Genomic DNA, 20,390 nt, shown 5'->3' with positions numbered 1-20,390 from the left:
GCACGCACGCACGCACGCACGCACGCACGCACGCACGCACGCACGCACACACACACACACACACACACACACACACACACACACACATATATATATAAATATATATATATATAAATAAATATATAAAATATTTAATAAATAAATATAAATATATATATATATATATATATATATATATATATATATATATATATATATATATAAAAATATTTAATATATATAAAATATATTAAAATAGAAAATGATTATTTTAAAATAATATTTCACAATATTACTTTCACTGTATTTTTGATTAAATAAATGCAGCTTTGATGTACAGTACCAGTCAAAAGTTTGGAAACACTACTATTTTTAATGCTTTTGAAAGAAGTCTCTTATGCTCATCAAGCCTGCAGTTAAAAAATAATAAAAATAAAAAAAAACAGTAATATTATGAAATATTATTACAATTTAAAATAATGGTTCTCTTTTTTAATATACTTTAAAATGTAATTTATTTTTGTGATGCAAAGCTGAATTTTCATCAGCAAGTACTCCAGTCTTTGGTGTCTTATGATCCTTCAGAAATCATTCTAATATGCTGATTTATGATCAATGTTGGAAACAGTTGTGCTGCTTAATATTTTTTTATAACCTGAGATACTTTTTTCAGGATTATTTGATGAATAAAAAGTTAAAAAGAACTGTATTTATTTAGAATAGAAATCTTTTGTAACAATATACACTACCGTTCAAAAGTTTGGGAACAATAACTATTTTTTTTTAAAGAAATTAGTACTTTAATTCAACAAGAATGCGTTAAATTGATAAAAGGTGATGGTAACGATTTATATTGTTAGAAATGTTTTTATTTTGAATAAATGCTGTTAACGTTTTACTCATCAATGAATCCTGAAAAAAGTATTCCAAAAAAAATATTAACTGTTTCCATCATTGATAATAACTGAGTATCAAATCATCATATTAGAATGATTTCTGAAGGATCATAAGACACCAAAGACTGGAGTACTTGCTGATGAAAATTCAGCTTTGCATCACAAAAATAAATTACATTTTAAAGTATATTAAAAAAGAGAACCATTATTTTAAATTGTAATAATATTTCATAATATTACTGTTTTTTTTTTGTTTTTGTTTTTTTTTAACTGCAGGCTTGATGAGCATAAGAGACTTCTTGCAAAAGTATTAAAAACAGTAGTGTTTCCAAACTTTTGACTGGTACTGTACATAAGAGACTTAATGGAGTAAACTGGCATTTGAAATCCAATTTAAATCTTGAAATAAACAGACCTCTTGACCAGAGGTCTGTATGTTGTTTTGTAAGCTAATAGAGACCTGTACCAGTTCTTTGATTTCTTCCTAGTATTGTTGGTGCATTTGTTTGAAAGACAGAAACTAACATTTTGTGAAGAGAGTGACATGTTTGATTATCTTATCAGTGCACTGATAATAGGCTGAACATGCCGTGTACTGATGGATTGTCCTCAAAGGATGCCGGCAGAACACAACATGGACAGGAACTCTGGGAGGTTTGTAAACACACCCTGAAAGCCAGCATAGAAGCACAATTGTCAATATGTATCTTCAAACAGCAGTGTTGAGATTACGCTCGCCCGCTCACTCACACACAAGTTAACATAACGTGCCAGACTTTCACCATGGAGGCATTATGGATGTGATGGGAACCAACCAGGCTCATTGTGTTACAAACAAGGAGTCTCAGTGCACGAGGACTCTAAAAATACTCCTCCTGCTGTCCTAGTAACTCATACCCAGCCACCTTTGAGGGATTGCCTGAATGTAATGGCTATGATACATTAGCAACTTTTTGGAGCCTGTATAAAATGGGTGGTTTTAACCATATGTAGCATGTCTTTCTCTGGAGGGTTTGTACTAATGCTATTGGAATTTGGATCCCTGCAGAGTAATGCCCTATTGTGTTGGTCGTGCTCTGACAAAATGCTCTAGTCAAGAAAGAATTACTAGGTTCAAAGCTCAACAAGAAAGGATGCACACAGTAATAAAATTGAACACCATTCACTCAGGTTTTATTGTAGTATGTGTTGTCAGTGAATCATTCTGATTAGATATTAGAGAACATAGGCCTATGTGTGTTTGGTGAAAACCACTATGCATTTGCTGTGTTTTTGCTTGTTATATCTTGGAATTGACCTAATCATAATTCATGATTCATGATTAGTAAATTTGCTTTAATCTAACACAAACCTGCTGACAGCCTCCCGTCATTCGATAAGATCAACTAATGTACTGGCTGATGGTTTTTCGTGTTTGTGTGAGATCCGATCTGATCAAACATGGCTGAATGTTGATAATAAAATCTGGTTCCCCTGGTATAGTTTCCAAACCCACGGCGCTGTTTAGCTACAGCTCTTTTATTAAGAAACCTAAGCGCTCAATAAGTGAACTGCAGAATCCTTTTAATAACATCAGTAAAACTTTATGGTTGTACTGTTTTGCTTTTTCTCATTGCGGCTGCACTTTTACAGAGAGTGAAGTAATGCTGTTTTGAAAATATAATGACAGTGTCTTTTTGTTATTGAGCAAGCTGTTTGTGCTACAGATATAAATAATACCATATTGTTGTTGGTACTTTTTATTTTACATAAATTGAGTTATGATATGAATCTGACATTTAAACATCCCCCCCCCCACCCCCCCATTTGTCTATCTTCCAAACTTTAATTTATTTTGTTATTTTTATAAGCACAGCATAGTGGTGGATTTTCCATGGGTGAACGCCGCAAATTTTTTTTTTGAATATGTTCAATTAACCGTATGTACTTTCATTGGTTATCCTCAGAGGTGGGTAATCCACTCTGATTTCATTAGAGGTAATTTCTCGTCTGCGCCCACATGAAAAAGCCCAGCGAGCATCAGAGTGTTGAATAGCACCTCTCTCATACTGACTCATCTGCTCCTCTCTAGGGCTCTCTTCGTACTCTGAGGTGAGGCTGCAGTGGGCGTCTTCTACGTGCCTGTGATCTTTCCTGCTCGGCTGACACCCTTGCCTGCCCCATATTCAATACTCGCTCTAACTGAGAGTTGCTTTTGTGCTGGCATGAGCCAGACCTCTTTGGCAGGATTCAGGCGAGTTGGCCTTGCCAGGCATAGTTGGCTGTGTGTGTCTGGTTCCCAGAAGGTTGCTAGTATTCTAGTCTGGCTCTGATTCCTTGTTCTCACAGGACTTAGTGTTTATTTTTGCCTGCCCTACTAGTCAGCTACCTGTATGTGAATGTGTGTATGTTTATTTGCAAGTTCATTTGAGTGCATTGCACACAGTGCATGCATATAACACCAAAACTCTCTGAAGCGGCATCCAATGCTGTCTCCTCTGCTCTTGCTGTGAAACAATCTGCTGAGATTTCATATTTTATTTGATGATTTTAATGCACAGATCACGCAAGCCTGACAATTATATTTTGGTGGAATTGTCTCGAATAGATCGCAAGGTTTGCTGGATTATTATATTCATTAATGTGTGACTTGTATTTGTTTTCCTGGCCTTGACTTTTAGACTTAAGTCAAGCACTCAGAATATACTATTAATCACATAAGACTCTGCGTCACTTGCTCTTCCTCTGTCTGTATTGTGATGCTGTACAGGCTATATATGGCAAGAGGAAATCGAATCTGTGTACACAAACAGCTTTGAAACTGGCAATAATTGTTAAATATTACACTGTTTGACTGCAGTTAAAACTGACAGAGTTATTTGTCATTTTATATGTTTCTTTTCAGGTATATTGTGTATTGTCTGTCATGGAAAGGGATAAAAGCTAGCATTTGTGATATTATTTACTGAAAGTGCTTATCTTTCCACTCTACAATAAAAGTATGGTAGTGGCTTTTCTTTATTTATCATGTACTTCTTTAATGAATGAGGTTATCATCTATGAAAGTATGTTTAGTATTTATGTTATCAAGGTTAATTTAACCTTTAACTTGACCTTTAGTATAGGGCATCAACATTAACCATTAAGTTCATAGCATTTTTTTTTTTTTTTTTATTGAAAGTAGACCCAGATACTGTAAACGTGATCACAAAGCAGATTTAGAAAAAATGTAGACTAGTAAATAAATAGATTCTGGCAAAATCACACAAAATATTGTGTAGATTTTAATTATTATTTTCTTCTTCTTCTTTTTTAAAATCTTACTACTAAAGCTTGAATCTTGAGAGACCTCTCAAAACCAGGTTTTTACTATAAAAATTATGATGAAGAAAATGAAATGAAACTGCTGTGGGTCTTTAAATGGCAGATTAGAAACCTATGCTAGTAGTTGACAGGTTGTATTTCCTGTGTAAGATCACTGTGCAACATCTGCCCACTCTGTGAGATCAATGATTTCAGAGTCTATTTCCAGCCCCTCATAAAACAGTGGTGAAATTACGGAATAACAACTCAACTTTATTTCTTCATTTTTCTTAAGTTACATGAGCAGAACCCTGTGAGAACAACTAAATGAAATCTGTTTATGACAGTAGTTCATGTTTTTTTTCTTCTTTTTTTCTTTGTAGGATGAGAGAAAAATATTGAGAATGTAGACCCACAAAGAGTCATCTTCAGCTTCAAAATGGAGCTTGTTCTTTTTCCTGAACAAGTTTGAGTCTGAGGTAAATCACCCTACACAGTAGTGCTGTCATGAACCTACACTATTTTTGTTTGAGGAAAAAATGGACATCTCGTCATAGAATGTTATTCTCTGTTGAGTGTTCAATTACAAGAAAACCCAGGTCCCTTGGCAGAGAGTCAAGAAACAAGTGAAAGTGTGAGGCAGCATAGATGAACGGTGGACTCGCTGGGGCCTATTTTTCAAAAATACCCAGCGTTTCCTGTCTCTCCTTCACACATCTAAAAGCTCAGCACACAAGCAATTCTGAGAAATGTCATCGCATTCTCTTTATGAGGAATTAACCCCTCTGACACCAAAAGAACGCCTATAGGGGTTTCCTTATTGAGTTCTAACACAGTGCTAATTAGAAAACTGAAAGCGTCATAAAAGGCCACATCTAGTTGGTCTTAAGGAAGCCCTATTTAATTAAACTTAGGGTAAAGATTTAGGGTCATGTCCACCATAATCTGATCAGGCACTTTCTTGGTGTGTTCAGGCAGGATGCATTGTGTTCAAAAACAACCTGACAGGAAGCATAACAATGTAACCGAATGCAGGGGTCTTACATTTTTATTTTTTGGTTACTTTTAACTTTAATTTTAACGTCATTAACACGTCAATATAAAATACAATGCACGTGTTGTGAGATGCTGAAAGACAACAAAAGATGCAAAATATGTGACATGCAACTGACCTTTTTTTAGTACAGTACAGATTGTTCTGATAAAATAACGATTCGATGCAAAAATAATTAAATTCTGCTGTAGAGCAACTCTAAAAAGGCAATCGTAAACAGTCATTATTCAGTTAAATTTCGGCATTTTGGCTCAATAACTGGGTAAAGTACATCAATTATGAAATGAGTTCAATTCAGCTGCAGTTCAGCAGAAGACAGTAAAGTTGAGATCTTATCCAATACTCTCAGTGCAGTCAAATCAGTAATATTGCTGAAAATTAAGTCAAGTCGCCTTCATTTATATAGCGCTTTTAACAATATGGATTGTTTCAAAGCAGCTTTACAGTGATAATAGGAAATTACTGTAACAGATTGTTTAGGCTTTACAACAGCTCTAGGATAAAGTTATTGTCCAGCTGAAGTTAGTTTTGATTGATTGATTCACTTCCATTGCGAAGATCATTAGTTATTAACTTAGGGGCCGCTAACACAACATCGTTCTAACAGGAAAACCCTTAACACGCTCCGGCCGCCCATCCGCCACCAGTGCCTCAAAAACGCAAACCCGCGAAAACGCAGACGTCACCCACATGCGCATTACACGTTCAGTCCAAAGGTATGCGCGTTTGAATATGTGCGCAGGCGTGTAGTCGTCCTTTACAAATCAACCCTCAATAAACTACTTGTCTGGCCTTAAAAATGTATATTACAGAATTTTTTTTTCATAGCCATGCGACTATGCAAGCCAGAGGTAAACAAAAGACGAATAAGAAAAAAAAAGTACATTTAAAAGAAGTATAAAGTTAATGCTGGTATCATTTAAAAAAATGTTTAACAGTCTATTGTTATAGCTATGTAATGGCATTTTTATGTTTATTGCTTGCAAATTGTATGTTTTTTAATAAAATCTGTATCAAAATATTTAGTTGTTTGTTTCTTTTTGGAGTCATAAATCTATTTTAGGGTGCATTCACACGTGTAGTTCGGTTCACTTGGTTCGTCCTGGTCTGCTTAGCGTTCGCATTTTTAACGTCACAGGGATATGTTCACAACCTGACTGTTCAGCTTTTATGACGTATATTTCGCGAGTTAACATCCATTTTTATTTCAGTTAACGAAAAAGTTTTTTTGCTACGAATAATAATACTTGCCCTTTGCTTAAAAGGGGACAAATTTAGAAACAAAATTCTCTGAGTTTCCGTGTGCTAACAGTCATGCAAAATATTAACGTTAAAATAAATATAACCTTCTAGACTCCATTAACTGACTAATCGACCCTTCTGACCCATCCATAGTGTGACAGAACAGAACAGTGGATGGTATGTGCTTCGTTGGAAGATAAAAACACTGCTCCCCACCCAGATATGAACAGTAATGAGCGGCAGAGATAGATGAGACAGAAGAGTTTTGTACGGATTGGTGTTGGAGTTATCTCGCCAACAGAAAGCACTTCCCTTTCTGATAGAGCTGACCGGTCTGTAGTAATCTCAGTCTGACTAAGCCACTGGGTGTACAGCCATTGACTCTTTCCTGAGAAGCCAATCTCAGTGCTCCTTCTGCATAGACAAACCCAAATATCAGCAAACACACTTGTTATCACTCGGCTCATGCAGGAATCTGTTGGGAAATAACCGCTGATGTTAAGAAATAACCCTGCTTTGTCAAGGCTTAGAGTGATGATGTGTTTTTGAGAGTTGGATTATTTGCATATAAATGGCGTCCTTGTTGAACAAGACGGATCCTCATGCTCTATTGTACTTAAGTACTAAAGTGATGTGACACTGTCAATAAAGGTATCAATCATTATAAATGTTCTTGAACATTGCTTTGTGCACCTAGTGAAATTATTTTGGCATTGAGATCTTGTACGCTTTCCACTTCCATTCCCACATAATCACTGTGTTAAGGGTCATTCTGCCTGCCTGATTTTCTGCCAGTTTTGTTGATGTTCATCTGCTCCATAGATGACTGGGAAGGACAAATTGAGCTTAGTGGACCTGTCCTCTGCACAACCAAGGACAAAAGACAAGGTCACATTCCTTCTCAAGTTCAGACACAGCATCAGCAGTGCAGGGGGAATAAGAAGCAGTGTACAGTATTATAAATAAGGGCTGGAACAAACTGGACATTGAAAAAGTTATACTACACCATACACCATTCCTGAAATCAAAGGTTGATTCTGAAAGTTTCCATTCAAAGTATTTTAATCAAGATTAATGGAAACGCGAGGAGTATTTGTCAGTCGTTGTTCCACAGCCTTTTTTGACAAAGGAAAGTTTTGTTTTACCATGAAACATGAAATGAGATGTTTTTTGCATGGTGAATTATGGCCCGTTCACTTTTAATAATCATTCTAAATCTATGCAAGTAGGTGTGTAAAATAGTCACCACACCACAGCTACAATGATAACGACACAAAAGATGAATGATAAAAACTTTGACAGACAATCAGAATCCACCTGACTTTAAACAGCTTGAGTATTTAATGCGGCAGACACCATAACTGCTGCGTGCTTATAATAAGCAGAACATTATCGTCAGTTGGTGTGTATGCTATGCTAATATAATTATCATCGTAATAGTTATTGTTATAGTTATCTTTATAATTATCGTGATGTTCTGCCAAACATCAGCTTTTATTTTTCGCAGAATAAAGAAAATACAGTCCTTTTAATTCACTAAAAGTGTGACCACTTTCACGTCAACTTTTACTGTAATGTTCTTGCGATGGCATGCCTGCTTAAGAAGACTAAACATGGATTCCATCTTTAGTAGAAACCAGCTCTGCTCTCACAGTGTCCATTGGAAACAACTGCGAGAGGAAGTCAATATTATGATAGGAGGATGTGTTTGGGTGCCGGGATTTGGATGTGGTCAGTCCTCTGTTGTTATTTGCTCGCTGTGGGAAATCACTCTTGCGACGGACATGGCTCTATGAGTTGTGGTTTCTGCTGCATAGGCGCAACAGAGTTATGTAATAACTCATAATTCACTTATCACTAATAAATGAAATTCCTGTTTTGTTGGAATGCTAAGAAGGTCTAGTACTTTCCTTGACAGTCGCAATGACCTTGCTTGTCTGAAAGAATGTTTAAAAAAAATGACATAAGCCACAAAATTGTTAACATTTATGAAGCGCTTGTCAGCACATACAGACTTTGGAAAAACTGAAAAGGCAGAAAAAAAAACTGAGTAAAAGAAAGAGAAGCACATGGTGGGAGAAAAAGGGAGTAGAAAGAGAGAAATTTTTGGATCGCACCTCCCTCGCTAACTCGTTCCTGTCACAGCTTTCCACCCATTGTGGATTGTTGTTATGGGAACTACCAAAAATCGCTTATGGAAGCGATAACAACAGCGTGTGTGGTTGTGAATTATGTGAATTGTAATGATGTAAGACGATCTATTGTGCACCATGAACATTTGAGGGATTTTTATGGAGCCTGATATATTTTCCAGCTCAAAATCTTACTTGATTTGGCTGAAGTTGAAGGCCTTAATTCAATAATAAAGATAAATTACTGCAGTGTCTGAGATGTAGTGATCCATAACTATATAGGCTACAGTTTTAAGCTGCTGAATCCATGTGAATCCCCCCCCCCCCCCCCCCCCCCCCCCCTCTGACGTAATTCAACTGAGAGCACGAGTCTAAAGGACGCTGAAGCTGAGAATCTGAAGTCTTCTGTAGGGAAATCTCTTGCTTACTGTGAAACTTGAGCAACAGTGTCTGCACTACAGCTGTGCCGTAATGTACTATAAAATATTCTGTGGTGGTGGAGCATTTCAGGTCGGGGCTGTGATTAGCGCACAAACGTGGAGTAATGTTTCAAGGCCGAAATGAAAATAAACAGACGATCAGGATCAGTTGCTGTCTTTTTTTTAACACAGACTCGGCTAACCAGACGCTGCGGTCGATTGGACTTTCTGTACATTCTTTCAAATGACAGAGTTGAGTTGTAGGAAAAATATCTCTAGGAAAAACCTTAAATACTGAGCAGGAGAATGTTTATCCCTCCTTAGTTGCTTCTCTTTCCACTTCTCTTTCTGCTGCTTCTCTCCTTTTAAATAGAACAGACTGTGTTGCACATGAGGACAGTATTTGCGGAATCTAAATTATAAAGGTGTTCAGACTGGCTGAGATCTTCTTTTGCCAAACATTTCAACTATTCTGCATGTTCAGAAGCTTTGTTGACAGCTGTTTGGTCACAGATGTCAGAACAATGTCATTAAACGGTCTGATTTGTTGTATTTATGAATGAGACTAATGTGAGTGGTTTTCTCCGGTTGTTTGTACATCTGTTAGAATTCCTTCATTAGTTGTGATGTGCCCTTTTGTGATGTTGTTTAACAAGCAGAGAGCGTCTCAATAAAGCGTATTGTAATGGTTGTGATAATTCCATCTGTTGGCCTTGAGCCAGTGAACTCCATCTTCTTAATTGAATTTCTCTCATCTGCTAAATGAATGAATGAAATCAGCTTTAAACAACCCTGAATGTTTCCATCTTATTGTCCCTTTTTCCATATTGTCAGGCATATCCTCTTTAAGCATGTACTGTAAATATATGTGACATTACAATTTAAAGATTAAAAGCCTTTATACCCTAATTTGGATTATATTTCTGCACTTTCTTTAAAGCTGTCTGATATTTTTTTCTGCTGTCTGACAGTAATCACATAAAGTGCGGCTGGTCATCCATCATTGCTAAATTACTTGATTTAGTATTAGGGAATACAGGCAGTTTTTTTTTTTAAATGTTTTTACTCAATCGTGTTTACAGGTCACGTTGTACTTTCAGGTCATACACACACACGGTTACTTATTCTCTAGAATCCAGATGACGTATCAGTCGCTCTCCCTGCCAGTGAGGAATACGGTGAAAAGGCCATCATGTGCGATAAGAGCTGGACTGCCTGACCTGCAGAGGACTGGACTGAAAATTAAGTGCGGTTAGGCAGTATTAGGAAGGACACACGAGGCTCTTACCTGGGAACACCATCCTGCTGAAGTCTTTGAGTCACGCTGGCATCAACCGAACTCAAATCATAGCAGTGATGTCACCCGAGATGTTAAATACTGAATGTCACATACTGCTCTCAAAGGATTGCATTCATGTGAATTATTGGTAAGATATAATGGTTGTAAAAGCTTAAGCAGGAGTCTTCAGAAAGGGGTAAACGAAGTATTTTTGGACAAGAAATTTTTGTGCGTTAATCTTGAATCAAAATTTAAGCTTAAATTTAAGAAGCTAAGTTGTCCCTTTAAATATATTAAAATATATAAAAAGTGTGATATTCATCCATATAAATCTAGCATAATTAAAAAAAAATGAATAATTATTATTATTATTAAACAACATTGTATCAAGAGTCCCTGCTCTGTTTCTCTAGGGGTTTTTGGAATGAAAATGTTTTTAAGCACAGTACTGTATGCACCGTTTAACCCCAGAGTGACCTCACTGTATTATTGTATTAACATGCATATTAATCTGTGAATGCATTTAAAAGTCTATGATAATGTAAGGATGATAATGCCCTTATGTTTTAATGATTAGGTGAATGCAGATCTGTAATGAGATGGTTTAAGTGCAGGACTAGCCGTTACTCCTCTTGAGCTGAGGATTTTCTCGTGGATCCTCGGTAAAGCCCAGGTTAATGGAATTGCTTCAGATCCGGTGTTGGGGATTGAGAAGCCTCTGTTTAGATTAATGTGAGAGTCAGGGATGACGGGAGAGCAGGATGCTGCCAGCGCTCTCTAATAACACTGTGAGGGGTCGGGGTCGACGGAGGGCACGCCCAATCTGGCTAGACTGTTTCGTCAGTGGATCCTCTCATAATCCTCTTTCTCAGACTGCCACCGTGACCATGTGACCGCCTCGGTAACAGAAACCATAAATCTGCGGCAGCTAAAGGGATTTATGAATTGTAAACAAACTTGCATACATAATGAAATAAATGCAGATCCACTGATTTCAGTGCGTGTTTCTGTTTTTATTTCTTATTGGCAATCACAATTTTGAAAATAAGCTAAATAAAATAAAAGCTTTTCAGGTTTTCTAGGAAGGCATTATGCAAATTTGAAGAACAGTTCTCAAAATATTTCCACCCTCCTGTTCAAATCATGTGCTTCCTCTTACAGTGAAGAGGCTGTGTATCAGTTATCCGTACCCTCTGTTGGAGGTTTAAAATTTGACCAAATTCCTTTGTAAAGGAATGATATCCCTCTATCATGCGATATTGTTGTACTCCATGGTTACTGGGTGGTCCTGTTACAGAGGTATGGCTTTCAGCTCTCACTCTGAATTTCACAACTCATATTTCAGCATTAAATGCAGTATTACAGGTTAAAAATCCTTTGAGGGGCTCCCGGATGCAACCGGCACATGCAACCTGTGTGTATTTGTTTCCATGACATGCACATTATGCAAAAAGGTAAGCTGTTATGTGAACATTTCTTAATTCTGTACAGTTGTATCCTGCATCTGAACTCATTTAACCATCACATCCTCTGGTTTTCCAGCCCATATATTTTTTTACTCTTATCACTTTTTTCCTTTGATTTCTATCCCCTCTTACTTAATACTCTCTGTTCTTTATCTAAGGGCAGCAGGCCAGGCACACGTGTACCAGCGCTCTGAAGATGGCCAGTTCAGTGGAAACTAGCGAGCAAACACTCCGAAAAGGACACACGCAATGTCAGCAAATATTTAGTCACAACTTCAAAGGGAAGTTACAATCGTTTGAAACTGAGGATTGAGCTCAAGTTGGGCACTATTAGAGCAGGTGGAATGCGTAAAGTTTGTAGTTTAAGAACAGTGTGATGATGGCCATATATTCTGATCTCTTTTTCTAATGATGCACAGTTTTTGCTTTATTTCATAAGGCCAACGTGGCAACATATTTTTGGAGGCAAGGCCCGCTGTTCTAATGGCTTAGAGAAATGGACTAATGAGGGCCCTGAAGTGAATGTGGTGCATTGATAAAGTTTAATTAGAAAGATGGATTGTCACTTAAGCATTTATAGCTACTGTTCAGCTCTTTCTGTTCCCGAAGTGTTCTAAAATCACCCCTCGTGGAGTGTGGACAACAGTTTTTCGTGGGTTATACAAGTTTCATAAATATTGAATGGTGAAATACAGAGGTGTACAACTTGTTCCCCCTAAGGGCTTGGTTAATAGAGAACAGTGCACAGAGCACATTTATTGGGGTGTAGTAGGTCAGTTTGTATGCATTATTTGTCTTGCTGTACATTAAGTTCTGAAATTTTGGCTTTTAGACAACGAGTTCTTCCAAAATCACAGTATTTACAGATACATGGGAATCTATAATGTTTGCGTATGAGACAAAGTATAGAGAGAAATTATATTATAGATTTATGTAATATAAAATATTATATTTGTACCAAATTAATGTAATGTTTTTGTTAAATATTTGACCATTTGAAAATGTGGTTTCTGTAAGATTTATTTTTGAAAGAAATTAACTATGCATTTAATTGGTCAAATAAATTTCTAATAAATGCTGTTCTTTTGGACTTTCTATTCATCAAAGAATCCTATAAAATAAAATAAAATAAAATAAACAGTGGTTTCCACAACATTTTTAAACAATTGTTTTCAACATTAATAATTGTAATTATTATTTTTTTCTTAAGCATCAAATCAGCATATTATAATGTTTTCTGAAGGATCATGTGACCCTGAAGACTGGAGTAATGATGCTGAAAATACAGCTTTGCATCACAGAAATTACATTTTAAAATATATTAAAATAGAAAACTTTTTAAAATTGTAATAATATTTCACTATATTACTGTTTAATATTATACCATGGTCTGACTGAATACTCTATTCTGATTGACTTGGAACTGTGCATTAAACGGTTTAATGTCCAGATAGTTCCAAGTCAGTTTAATCACATTCTATATTAATGCGCTGCGCTGTTTTCATTGAAGCACACACACACACACACACACACACATAACTCGCACACAGAGGTCAGAGATTGCTCTGCGCGCTCACAGAAACATTCAGGAGCACAGACACTTATCAACGCTGCTCCGCAACTTTTATTAATAGCTTCTTCACTACTGAATCACTACATTATATTTCTCAGCAACGAAGGAGGAACATCGCTGGTTTTGAAGTAAGTAAACTCACAGATTCGTTGAGAGAGACACTGCGCAGATGCAGGTAATACACACGCATCTCTCACTCTCACTCTCTCTCTGTCTATCTCTCTCGATAATTAATTCAAATAAATGTAATTAATTCAAATAAATGCTATTAATTTAAAGAAATGTATTCTTACTGCACTCTCTGTTTCTGATTTAAAGCGGGTAGAATGCGAGTCTTTACTGACAGAAATAATCGTAATTTTTACCCTTTCGGTCAAATATTGCACTGCAAACATCAATAACAGCTTTAAGTTGTCAATGCTGGCAAATGACCATGGTATAAGCGGGATAATTCACTGCTAGCTGTTCAATAATAATTTGAACGATTCGCTTTGAGTGGTTCTTTGCCTCCACTTCGTGCATTAAAATCGTTTAATGCACAGCTGGATTATCCTGTATATACAGTCATTTAATAGAAGAGCAATTAGTGCAAGATGTGGAATGTAATATCCATTTACATTTCAGGAAAACTGAACTTTGCACACAAAAAAAAACGTTTATCATGTTTCTTTCTGAGGCAATACATTGCAAAATGTTTGCAATCCATTATCAAGATTTTGCTGAATGAGGGTTCATCACGGGGTTAACAGGGTGCCGGTAGAGTCATGACTTTGTCCTTTTTTTTTCTTCTTCTTGGCATGCAGCCTTGATCCCTCTGGATTGCTTGACATTGCATCATTTATCTGTTCCTGTGTATTTAGTGTAGTGAATGTGCGTCAGAGTGAGGGAGAACACGGTAATCCCCTTCTGCCACGTGGGATATGAACAAAGACTCCACTTTGGCCCAAACTTTCTCTCTTTTGCCTTGCAGCACAAGTGGTCCCGCCGCGCTCGACTGCCGACAGTCACACTCCGTCTTCTCTCACTGCATACCTTCCCGTGGAGCTTGGCTTCCGCAAAGATGAATCTCTATTTGAACCGCTTGTGGCATTTGAGTGAACTGCAGTTATATTACAGGTTCCAACCCTGTGGTGATTCATCGAATAGGAACTATGGAGGAATTTGCTTCATCACAGAGCATGTACACTGTTCAGATATTCCTGTGTAAACAACATTCATTTTATGTGACCAACAAGAGTATGAAAATGATGTCTCTTGAGAGAGATCCATGTACTGATTCTCAATTTATTATGTCATCAGCCATCATCTTAGCTTCACTTTCACCTTTGTCTTTTCATACAGAGGTTTGTATGAATAATGTATGCCACATTGCTTCGCCGTCATTAAAGGTGACCTTGGTTAATTATTGATCGGGTCATATGATTACAGACCTGACCTCTGTATGTTCTCGTCTAGCGCTCGGCTCAGTTTTCATGTCCACGCTTTTTTTTTTCCTTTTTTTTTCTTTATTCCTGGAGACCCTCGTATGATGAATTACTGTCTATTATTACTGCTGGGGGAGTGTTGGCGCCTTTACAGAGAAGTACAATTTAAAATTACAAATGTAACCTCCACAATACAAGGGGTAATATACAGTCAGTTGGTCATTTTCAGTACATAAACCTAGACAGGGTGATCAGGTTGAACCCCTGTAGGGGTTTATTTCGTAACAGTGACCGGCTGGCTCTAAAATGTCCTGCTTATTGCACTGCTGCTAGACAAATAAATACATGGACTTGAAATATTGTTGTGAGTTTTTATTATGTTATTATGTGGGAAGAAAGAGACCATTGATTGAAGATACATTAAACTGGCGCAGCTATATAGGAAATCATAATACAGTTTAGCTATTATTCAAACATATTTGACCACTGAATATTAGAATCAGGCACTGTAAAACAGAATTAGGTAATGGGTTCTGTCAGAACGGACTCTGTATCAGACATGCAGACTGATGACCTGGTTAATGTCGGTATATCGAATGAAAAGGATGGTAGGACTGTCACCTTGACCTTTCGGGTGGCATTCCCTCGTCACCATAGCCCTTTGGCCTGAATGCTTTAATAAACCCTCATGAAATTAAACCTTGATGTGTTGTGTGCTGACTCAACAGCAGTGGCTCGGGTCACTCCGAGTTTGACTATTCTGGTCCTGGCTGAGGTTAAGTCGGGTCAGGAATGAGGCACCTGTCACTTGTATATAATTTGCCAGAGAATGATGAATGTGGCTGTAATGGCTAAACCCTGATGTGGACCGGTACAGAATTAGCCCCCATGATGAGTAGTAATGACCTCATGATTTACAATAGCGGTTTGCCTAGTGTTAGTGTGCTTCCTTGGGCTTTGCCGGCCTTTAAAGTTCACACAGTGGTCAAACCGCAGAACCTCAACCCCTGTTAAAGCACTTGTCACTGAAGTTAGCAGCAGAGGGATGTTTTTACATCTCTCTCAGTCCACAGATCTGGAGTGTAGTGAAGGCAGTGAGAAAGTGCTGACAGTCTGAGGCTCGCTGCCTCTCTGGGGTGACCGGACGGCTCCTGCTGACTCAGCGCCAATCACTGTCCTCCTCCCCTCGCTTCATGATGTCTGTCTGCATTTAGAGAACCTCAATGAAAACAGGTTGAAGCAGATAAACAGTCTTCAAAGAGCATTCACCCTATTTTTTTTTTCTTGTGTACAATTTTTTACAAAGGGATTTTTGTATAATTGAAAAAATATGTAATGGTATATTTCTACTTTTATATAAAGTGTTTACTTTGTATTCTTTTTATATAATTCAGAAATATCATATTTAATATATATTTAATACATCTTTATATAGGCTATAGTATATTAAAATATTATTTGGTTAATTACTTAACTATATGTGGTAATTTAATTTATTAAAAAGTTTAATATACTAAAATATATTAAATTCATATATACTTTTAGAAATCTAATTTTTAATAGAAATAAAAAATGTACACAATATAAAAAGTAGAAATATAATAAAACAATTAGATAACTGAAATATTGTTAATTGTATCTCATTGTTTACTATTATATTTACTTTTTATGTTTTCTTAAATTGTATATTTTATTTGATTATATAATGTATTCTTTAATTCTTTAATATAATAATTGATAAAACTGAATTGTCATATTTGTTATTTTATATTATTTTATGTATATTTTAGTATTTAAAAATAGAAACGAAACATTTCTAAATTAAGTATATTATATAAAACTAAATACCAAATATTCAATTATCTCATTGTTTGTGTATGTTTCCTGTAGCTCAACTGGTAGAACATGATACGCGCTCATGGGTTCAGTTCACATATAATGATTAAATGAATACCTTGAATTCAGATGCAAGTGCTTTGGATAAAAGTGTCTTCCAAATGAATTAATGTAAATGTATGTTGTGTGTAGTCAAATTTAGAGAAGGAACATGATCAAAGTGTTGGTTTGGCATAGATCACCATTCAATACGTGTAGATCAAAGTGTATAGATTCTATACAAAATACATGGTAGGTTAATGAGTTTCTGATTGGGATTTTCCTTCAAGCTGTTTCATAGAATCACAAGAACAGTGCCAGGATCCTGCGTGAGATCAATACCAGCTTAACAGGTCATTGTTCGTTGACCACTAGTTGATTTTATATTTAAAAAATGTTTTAATAATCATCAGCACAGAGCAGTAACTAATAAAACCCCCAATACCCTGTTAGGATGCAGTGATGTTCAAGAAGAATGAAAGGTCACCTTTTTATTTCTCTTTTTTCCATAGAGTGCAAAGCCTTGAATTGCTCCTGAAGCTTTTGCTGACTGAATACTAATATATTTAACATAGAGGTCATGCAGTCATTTATATTCAATTCAACAGTGACTCTTTGCGGAGGAAGAAAACTGATCGATAGCAGTATAAACCCCCTGAACCGATGCTGCGCTTTTCAGGGAGAAAAAGGTCCTTTTTATGTCTTGTGGAGGTCTTTAGGACACAATGAGGTGACTGTTGTCAGATGGGCTCTTACATCCCCATGAGATCAGTAAGGAGGATTTATTAGCCCTGCTTTGAGGACAGCAGCAGCACACTAACTGGTTCACTGTTCTGAAGGTCATTTTATTCCTCCAGCCCTCAGATTTGTGTGCAGATCAGCTAAATAAAAATGCAGCATGGCCACAGCGCTGTCAAATCAGCATAGTTCCTCTATATTAACCTGGCTGCCCAAATCCAAAATGACTGGTCACTAGGTGGTATAAATCCACTGGGACTTAAAACTCCAGTTTCTAAGCCCCTTTGGCCCCCAAAGCCCATCATTTATCTAACATGTCTGGGAGGATGTGGAGCACCTGAGCCAGTTAGTCAGGATGTGATGGATCACCGTACCTTCTGCCTCAGCTGTTTCCTGCTGATCCTCTCCCTGATTCCTCCCCCCCTCTCTGTTTTCTTTTCTCTCACCAGTCTCCCCATCTCTTCCTATCTCTCCATCTCCCCGGTATTCCTACACCCAGCTGGGACCAGCTCCTCCATCAAACCCAATTGTCTTTGCGAGCTGACAGTTCCCTGCACACACCCGCAGTTGACCTGCTCTTTATTTATGTTGCCTAAAATAGTTCAGCTGTCATTGTATCTGTGCTACTGTAGCGAGGTATGGAGGATTAACTTTATCAAAGTCACTTGTAACGTCTCAGCGCTGTTCGAGTCTGCCACCAGACATTTTTCTGCATGAACACGTTTGATGCTTCACTGGTGTCATCCTTAGTTTCTTTGGACAACTAAAAATACCTCTCCCACACAGGTAAAATAATGAACTGATGCCAATGCTGTTTCCATCACATAATTCATTAAATATACATATATTTTTATACATGAAAGCATTTGGGATATGTTTGAACCCTTAACCAATTCTTCTTTTATTGTTTTGAATTTGTTAAAATTTTGATTTCTCTTTTTTATTTTTAAGCACTGATGTTTTTCTATATACAATGCCTTGCAAAAGTATTCATACCCCTTAATTCTTTCACCTTTTGCCATATGCTAAAATGCTTTAAATTACTTTTTTTTCCACATCAATCTACACTAACCAATAATAAAAAATAAATAAAAAGATTTGTGACAACTTTGCAAATTAATGAAAAAAGAAAACCTGAAATAATTACATTGCATTACAAGACCATGTAAGGAGATTTTGTATTTGTATTATTTTTTCACATGTTCCTATGGTATACTGGAACACATTGATGAACATTTCATATGATTTTAAAGGCTTTTATTTGGCAAAGAATATTCAATATGCAAAGAGTCAATATTTACAGTGTTGACCTTTCTTTATAACTCCATTCTGGGCCAATTCCTGACTGATGGAGATCCTTTCATGTCTTATATTAATGCTCAGAGTTTATCACAATTTGGGTTTCTGCTTGTCCACTCATCTTTCGAGGATTGACCACAGGTTCTCAATGGGATTAAGATCAGGGCATTTGCCTGGCCACGGATCTAAAATTTCAATGTAATGATCTCCGAGCCACTTCACTATCACTCTTGCCTTGTGACACGGTGCTCCATCATGCTTGAAAATCATCACAAAATTGCTCCTGGAAGTTGCTCTTGCAGGTTTTGATACCGTTCTTTATTTCTAGTGTTGTTTTTGGGCAGAATTGTGAGAAAGCCCACTCCCCTGGATGAAAAGCAACTCCACATAAGGCTGGTCTCAGGATGCTTCCCAGCTCTGCATTGGTGGTGAGACGATTCCTTCACCGACTCTTCAAGAGGAGAAAGTCCTGCCACTTGCTGGACACTCTGGGATGTCCTGAAGACTTCTTCACTACAGTTGAACCTCTCTCCTTGAAGCTCTTGATGATTTGGTAAATGGGTCGTTCAGGTGCGATATTCTTTGCATCACATAAAAGTGATGATGGCTGCACGTCTTTCTTTGGATTTAACCATTGCTAACACAAGAACACAATGATTGGAAGCACTTCTTTCCTCCTTTTATAGCACTCAGTCTGTTCTTATAATCCAGTCAGAACGATACTGACTTGTACTCGTTCACATTTTGCTGTGCGCTGATGATATTATTAGTGAAATTATGTTTTTATGCCAAAGAACTGTGAAATTTGTCAATGGATCTTTTTGCAATTATTTAAAATGCTTCTGATTACTCTGCACAATAATCTAGAAACAATGTGAATCCACACCACAAAAACTGAAGCGGATGGATGAATGGTTGGACGGTCGGACAGACGGAAATTTTCAGTGATGCCCTTTAGTTTGAACGGAAGAGTTTGTTGTGTTATGTGTTGATGGACAGAAAGTAGCATGAAGAAGCAGCATGAATGAACAGCTCAGCAACTGTAGACAGATATAGCATGTAACAGACTATTCTAAACACATAATGTTCCATACCTTCTCTGATCGCTATATAAACCATGATTCCTCCTGATGGCTTTTGACTTTAGTTTCAGCCCCATTCTAATGACTCCCTTGGAGATTTGTTAACGCTTGCAAGTCACATTTTAATTAGCACACTGAATAAAATTGGTGAAACTGCCTATTAACATCTGGGTAGAACCAAATTAATGTTCTATGCCAATTTGTAGCACATGATTGGGTTTTACATTAGGTGTTTTAGGTCAAAAGAATAGGTAGTAAAGCACTCCAATTTTGAACATTTTACATGGGCTGTCAGCAAACCGATAAACACGCTCTACTGGGGCATATGGCAGTTGGACTGATAAATGCAGTTCAGCTGATTAAAATCTGCTGTTCCTTGTTCATCAAAAAATCCATTCAGATAGAGATTTGGCCCACTCAGAAAGACGTTATTTCTCCGTTTCTAAAGCTGTCCTGTTCACAGCCACTAAGCAGGTGCGCGTCAGCTGGACTTTCCCTGTTCTGCAGCCAAGACAAGGATAACAAATGGCTTGGGGGCAGTTGGAAAGAGAGAGCGAGAGAGAGAGAGATAGGGAAAGAAAGAAGTAAAACAAGAAAGCGGCACAATTCTTACCCAAAAGGCCCTCATTAGGAGCAGAGAGGCATGTGAG

General features: G+C 37.1%; 2 long non-coding RNA genes across 3 annotated transcripts in view; both read left to right on the top strand.

Annotated features, from left to right (window-relative positions):
• Nucleotides 1-7,127, top strand: part of LOC311291977 — a 32,787-nt gene extending 25,660 nt beyond the window's left edge. The window contains exons 4-5 of one of the 2 annotated variants that reach the window (XR_014627643.1): nucleotides 4,541-4,636; nucleotides 6,607-7,127. This is a non-coding gene — a long non-coding RNA (uncharacterized lncRNA). Of the gene's footprint in view, nucleotides 1-4,540; nucleotides 6,227-6,606 lie in introns of those variants that run through there. The other variant, XR_014627644.1, reaches the window with a different exon arrangement.
• Nucleotides 7,128-10,326: 3,199 nt separating this feature from the next.
• On the top strand, nucleotides 10,327-11,022 carry LOC311291978. The gene is made up of 2 exons (XR_014627645.1): nucleotides 10,327-10,431; nucleotides 10,861-11,022. It is a non-coding gene; the product is annotated as an uncharacterized lncRNA (long non-coding RNA).
• Nucleotides 11,023-20,390: the final 9,368 nt, after the last annotated feature.

This window comes from Rutilus rutilus (genome assembly GCF_951802725.1).
Source record: "Rutilus rutilus genome assembly, chromosome: 6".
Lineage (NCBI taxonomy): Eukaryota > Metazoa > Chordata > Actinopteri > Cypriniformes > Leuciscidae > Rutilus > Rutilus rutilus.
This window is presented reverse-complemented; position numbering and strand designations above follow the sequence as displayed.